The following is a 7,500-nucleotide window of genomic DNA, read 5'->3' as shown; positions in this document are numbered from 1 at the left end:
ACATTATTGTTTTTGTGATCATTATTAGGGCTGCCATTATCATTTCTATCATTACTATCATCATCATTACTTTCATCATGATTATTATTATCATCATTATTATTACTATAATTATTATGATTATAAATATCACTATTACTGTCGTCAATATCAATATCATTATTGTTACTATTATCTTCATCATTATCAGTATCATTATTACTACTGCTATCTTTATGACTATGATTATCAATATCCCTGTTATTATTATTACTATTATCGTTATTATCATCATTACCTCCGCCAAAGAGGTTATGTGTTTGGTAGTGTTGGTTGGTTCGCACTATAAATCAAGAAATTTTTAACAGATTTTTGCAAAATTTCCCCAGAGATGTGTCATTGCCCAATCTAAATTTTGGTGGTGATCCGGATCCAGGAATTTCTTACAATAATTGCATCAGTAACTCTTTTTGCTTTGGAAATAAGGGTAACTATTTTTTATTATCATTGGAGATGGGAACAACTTTTTGGCACTTGAATCATTGTTATCTTATTGCCATGACAGAGGAATGCGGTCTCTGAGTGCTTATAGTTTTTATTATTATTACTAATCATTTTATCATTAAATCACCGAGTATCAATATTTTTAATTATTGTTATCACTTTGACCATTTTTGTATTTTTTTATTAGTATCATTATTATTACTATCATTACTAAATCCATGATTATTAACATAATTGTTATCATCAGTATCGTTACTAATACTATTATTTTCAGTAATTATTAGAGCTATTATCACCATTGTTATTTATATCATGAATATCCCTTTTATTGATACTATCATTAATATTATTGTTTTTGTTGTTAACCTTAATACAATTACTTACATTATCATTACTATCGCTGTTATTAATATTGTCATTATCGTTACTATTCTTGTTGTTTGCTACGATCACTGTATTAGCAATAATTATTGTTATTATTGTAATTCTTATCCTATCGATAATCTGCTTGCGTTTGTTTGTTCGTTCATCCGTATTCATATCCATATTTCCATTCGCAAGATACGATTGCATTTCGTGCCTGAAATCATAAACCATGTTACTGAGAACTTCAAGTCTCGTCCTTTTGGTGTATAATGGGGTGATTATTGACAAATTAATATTGAAGACTGACACACACACACACAAACATGCAAAAAAAAAAAAAAAAAAAAAAAAAAACGCACCCACACAAACATACAAATACACACGCAAACGCATTATACTACGGATTCGTGTGGGTCCTATTATGTTATGATCATTATTGTTATCATTGTTATTACTTCTGTTAATGTTATTATTATCATTCTACGAGGCAGAAACACACCGCTGAAGTAAGTAGACCATCAATAAAAAAAATATTTACACGACTATCCGACGCGAAGGTAAAGAAGGAAGGAAGGAGGGGAAGGGTTAAGGAAGGAAGGATAGAAAAAGCGGAGAGGGAGAGAGTGTGGAGAAGGGATCTTAAAGGTTAAAGGGAAGTGGAATGGAACGTAATTTTAAAAAGGGAGATGGACTATAGGAAAAAGAACAGAAACGGAGAAGACTCAAAGAGGAAAAGGGAATTGGGAAAGAGAAGGTCGGGGGGGGGGGGGGTCAGAGAAAAAAATGGGGAAGAGAGAGGGAAGGGGATAAAGCGGGGGGGGGGGGGATCAGAGAAGGGAGGTTGGGGAGTTTAAGGAGAAAGTGGAAGGCGATAGATTTCGGCCTTAAAGAAGAAGGGAGGAGTGAACCTATGGAAGATTTAGGAGAAGGGAGGCGGGGTGGGGGGGGGGGCGGGAAAGGGAAAGGGAGAGGCAAAATAAAAGGGAATGGGTAGGTTGCGAAAGGTAGGCGAAAAGTGGAAGGGAAGAGAAGAGTACCTCTTCTATATTGCTATTCTTGTGCTGTTTCGAGCAATAATGATAGGGATAATAGTAACAATAATGATATTATTATCATAATCTTCATCATTATCATTCTCACTATTATTATTATCATCATTACTATCACTCTTGTTATTTTTTATAATTTCCATTAGTATAGCTTTAATTATTATTATCATCTTTATCACTATTATTATTATTATCATTATCATCACCATTACCATCTTTATCATCATCATTATTGGTATTATCATTATTATTATCACTCTTCTTATCATTATTATAATTACAATCATTATCATTATCAGTCGTATCATTATTTTTATGTTATTCATCATCATTGGCATTATTGCTATCATTATCATTGATGTACTATCAATAATGATAATGATGATAGTAACGATAATTATAAGAGTAATAATAGTGATAATAATAATAATAATAATTGCAATAATAAGAATAATAATGATAATAAAAGTAATACTGATAATGATAGTATTGATAGTGATAATAATAATAATGATGATCATAATGGTAATAATGGTAATAATAATAATAACAATGATAGATAATGCTAATAATAATGACATTAATAATAATAAAGATAATGATAATTACAATAATCATAAAAAAATATATGATAATAATAATGATAATAATATAAATATAATTATAATAATAAAATAATGATAGTGATAATGATAAGGATAGTAATAATAATGATAATAATAATAATAATAATAATAATAATAATAATAATAATAATAATAATAATAATAATAATAATAATAATAATAATAATAATAATAATAAAAATAATAATAATGATAATGATAATCATAAAAAAATATATGATAATGATAATGATAATAATATAAATATAATTATAATAATAAAATAATGATAGTGATAATGATAAGGATAGTAATAATAATAATAATAATAATAATAATAATAATAATAATAATAATAATAATAATAATAATAATAATGATAATAATGATATTAATAATAACAACGATAATAATAATAATAACGATGATAATAATGATAGTAATGATAACAATAATAATATCGAAATAATAATACCAACAGCAACATTAACAATGATAATAATGATAATAATAGTAACAAAAATAGCAAAAGCTATAATGATAATGACTACAATAATAAGAGTAATGTTCATGACTGCTATTTCTATCATCATTATGATTATTATTGTTACTTTTATTGTTAGGATTGCTATTGTTATTATTACCATTATCATTAGGACAACATTAGCAACCAGCAGCAATCATAGAGCGCCAAGGCCACTAAATGATAATAAAAATTCGAGCGCCTAACAGCTGTCCCTATTTCGCAATGCTAATAATAATAATGGCTACCCCCATTATCAGGGCAGTAGGGGTAACTATGCAATGATTAAGACAAATCCTGGATTCGGATCACCGCCAAAAATTAAGGGCATCTAAGTTGAGCAATTGCAGGCATAACTTTTGGAGTTATTCTGCTAATTAAGCAACGCAAATAAAGTAACCAACGCCACCAAAAACATAATCTACTGGGCGGTGGTAATAATAATTGCAATAATATTACTAATGATGATAATAATATCATTGATAGTAATGATGATAATAATATCATTGATAGTAATGATGATAATAGTTATTGATATTATGATTTTACTATTATTATTATTATTATTACCATTATTATCATTATTATTATTATTATTGTTATTATTGTTATTATCATTATCATTATTACTATCACTATTTTTAATATTCTTATTGTTATCATTATCATTATTGCCACTTTCTTTTCAGTTATTATCATCATTAGTTCCTATTATGATTGCTCCCCATCACTTCTACCCTCATTATCATCACCATTCTCACGTTCACTCCCTCATCTCTTCCTCCCTTTGTTCCCCTCTCATTCCATTCCTTCCTTCCACCCCTCCGCTGCCCCCCCCCCCCCCCCCTAAGTGCAATTTCCTCTGCCTCCACTCAAAAGTTGGCTCGACTCTGGCCTGGATTTCTCTCCTATCCTCTCCATTTTACCGAGCCATTATTCAGGGGTTTCCTCTCCGCGCCCCTTATCCCCCCTCCTCTCTTCCCTATCCTTCTGCCATCTCCGTGTCTTCTTTGGTTTCATCTTCGTCCTCATATTCTTCCTGCTCTTCTTTCTATCCTCCCCCTCCTCTTTCTCTTCTTTCCTTTCCTTGATCTCCTCTTCCTCCTCCTCCTCTGCGCATCCACTTCACTTCACCCCTCTGCTCTCGCTCACACCTCCTTCCCCTCTCTTCTTCCTCTTCCCCTTCACCCCCATCCAATCGTCATTCCCCTCTCCTCCTCCCCTCCCCCCATCCTCCTCCTGCTCTTCCTATGCCTCCTCCCCTTCACCCTCCATCCAATCCTCACTCCCCCCCTCCTCCTCCTCCCCTTCAGCCCCATCCAATCCTCCCTCCCCCTCCTCCTCCTCCCCTAACCCCTCCCCTTCCTCTCACCCCCATCCAATCCCCCCTCCCCCCTCCTCCCCCGTCCGAATCCACCTTGATCCACTCGCCATTAGCCCGGATATTCGTCATCCAAGGGGGAGTAACCTGGCATTATCGCCTTTGATTTGTTTCCAAAAGAGGAGATTCGTCATATTTATTTCCCCTCGGCTGTTTATTTGTTATTTCACGAGGGGATAAATCTTGCTAAAGGAAGGCGTATGTAAGCTGCTGGTAACGGGGACCGATGTGTCTTGCCCTCACAGCTCGCCGGCGGGACTGCCGCTCCGCCGTGCAGGTTTTGGGGGGTTTGTTTGGGAGTGTGGATGAGCGTGCGCGTGTGTGTATGTGTGTGGTTACTGTGTGCGTGTGTGGATGTGTGTGGTTTTTGTGTGCGTGTGTGTATGTATGTGGTTATTGTGCGCGCGCGTGTGGGTGTGCGTTTATATGGGAGTATATGCGTGTTTGTGTGTATTTGTTTGTATGAATACATGAGTGTACGCCGATGTACGTAATTATGTGTGTGTTTGGTGTGAGTGTGTCTGTGTCTGTGTGTGTCTGTGTGTTTTCCGATCTCATTCCTGACACTCAACACGCGTCCTGTTTTACTTTCTTTCCTCCTTCTCTTCAACTTACCGCCAAAGTTTATCCACGTTTATTTCGTCTTCATTCCATGTCTTCCTCTTTCATCTGAAGCAACTCTAAGAAAAGGATAAGATCTTTACATGTCCGTTTTCTCGTTATTTCTTTTTCATGTCTGTCTTTGTCGATGATGGGTTGTCTGTAGGTCTATTACAATTTCCATTTTCTCTTTTTCCGTCTACACCTTTTCCTCCGTCTATCTGGCACTGTCAATTTTCTGTTTGTCTCTTTCTCTCTCTCTCTCTCAGTCTCACCCCCCCCTCATTCTCACTTCGCGATTCTCTCGCTCTCTTCCCGGTTCTCTCCAACCCCCTGCCTCCCCTGCCACGTTCCCCACTCCCCCACCTCTTCCCGGCTCACTTGCCACGTGCCCCTTTCTCCCTTTCCCTCTCTGTCACTCTCCCCCGCCTCCCTTCCCCTGTGTGTCACTCTCCCCGGCTCTCTTCTCTCTCCCTGCCTCCCTTGACCCCAGTGTCACTCTCCCCTTCTCCCTTCCCTCTTTCTGCCCCCCTTTCCCTCTGTCTCACTCTCCCCGGCTCTCTTCCCTCTGTGCCATTCTCCCCCGCCTCCCTTTCCCCCTGTGTCACTCTCCCCTGCTCCCTTCCCTCTCCCTGCCTCCCTTTCCCTCCGTGTCACTCTCCTTCCCTCTCCCATCCGACACAAAGGCAGATCCACCGAGAGCCTGTGAGGCGCAGCCGTCCTATGATCCAGGGATTAGCCCTTAACATATGACGCTCCCTTAATGGCTCTGCTCGCTGGGTCGGAAGGAGACCTACTAATAAGGGAGATGATAATTATAAGGATGAAGAAACGATAAGTTGATATGGAAGGTGTACAAGGTAGAAGCGCTTGGGACGGGAATGATCAAGCACAAAATGGGAGTGTGGGTGAGAACAGAATCACACTATATAACTCTGTTCTTGTTACTGTAGCACATGTATTTGAAAATGATGGCACTGGCAAAATAACTTGTATCTTTATTTAATTATCTGTATCCCTGTTAAATTTAAAAAAATCTTGCATCGATATTAGAGAGAGAGAGGGAGAGAGAGAGAAAGAGAGAGAGAGAGAGAGAGAGAGAGAGAGAGAGAGAGAGAGAGAGAGAGAGAGAGAGAGAGAGAGAGAGAGAGAGAGAGAGAGAGAGAGAGAGAGAGAGAGAGAGAGAGAGAGAGAGAGAGAGAGAGAGAGAGAGAGAGAGAGAGAGAGAGCGAGAGAGAAGAAAAGAACCACCGACAGCTTAGAAATATATGAAACTGTGAAATGGATGTGAAAAACCTGATTAAACCTATTTCATTGACTCCAATTTAGACGTGAAAGGATGTTGCAATTACACGCTCGTCGCTTGCAGAAAGTGTCAGCTGCAAGAAAGGTAAAAGCGACACCAACAGAGGGAAAGGGAGAAAGTCGTATAGAAACCTGAGAAGCCGTATATTATCTCAAAGGATCTCAAGAGCTGTAATTGATGGGGAGAGCAAGACTACACGGGTTGCCCAACGACGCATGCGCACACGGGGATTGCAAGGAGTTCGGTTCATCTGCCGCAGAACCGGAGGAGGAAAAGAGGAAAGGGCGTAGATAAGGGGGAGTGTGTGCATGCCGGGGATTCGCAAATTGAGTGGAAGAACGAAAGAAAGCAGAGTGAATGTAAATAGCAAGGAGGACTTGTTTGGAAGGAAGGTAAGCAATACAGACCGCTGAAAAGTTGATGTAAGACCGCAGGCAACTACGTGCGGGTTGTGGGAAAGTTAGCTCGGGGAGGGAGGGGGTGAGGAGAGAGGGGTCCTGCGAGGGGAGGGGGTGGAGAGACTGGGGACCTAGAAAGGGAGAGGGCTAGGGGAGAGGGAGGTCCTGGGAGGGGAAGGAACGAGGGGTGGGTGGGGAGATAGGAGGAACTGAGAACAGATAAGGGGGAGGGGAGGGGGGCGAGGAAATAGGTGAGGGATAGGGCCGACGGGAGAGGAAGGGGAGGGTAAGGGAGGGGGCGAAGAGAGAGGGGTTCTGGGAGGGTGGAGGCAAGGGGATAGGAGGGGGATAAGAGGGACTAAGAAGAGAGAGGGGGAGGAGAGGAGCCGAGAGGAAGAGAGGGAGGGGAGGGGGCGAGGAAATAGGAGAGGGGTAGGGCCGACGGAAGAGGAAGGGGAAGCGGTAGGGGAGGGGGCGAAGAGAGAAGGGCTCTGGGAGGAGGGGAACCGAGGGGCGAGGAGGGAGGGGGAGGGGAGAGAAGGGGCCGGGGCGAGGGGAGAGGAGTGAGGGGAGTTTGATGTAGACTTAATAAACGTTGTGTGTGTTCTCAGCGAGGCCATGCCATGAGAGTGAGGGGAGCATGGTCAGAACGTAGAATACTAGGGTGAAGGAATGTGAGGGCGAGGGCGGGAAGGGTGAGGAGAGCGACGCAGCCTAAACAGGGACAAAGCGGAGAGGATTACCTAGGGTTAATGTGGAGAAGGAGAGTGCGGGAAGCATTAACTAATG

The sequence above is a fragment of the Penaeus vannamei genome, chromosome 38 (genome assembly GCF_042767895.1).
Source record: "Penaeus vannamei isolate JL-2024 chromosome 38, ASM4276789v1, whole genome shotgun sequence".
NCBI lineage: Eukaryota > Metazoa > Arthropoda > Malacostraca > Decapoda > Penaeidae > Penaeus > Penaeus vannamei.
The sequence above is the reverse complement of the archived record's forward strand: the minus strand, read 5'-3'. Positions refer to the sequence as shown.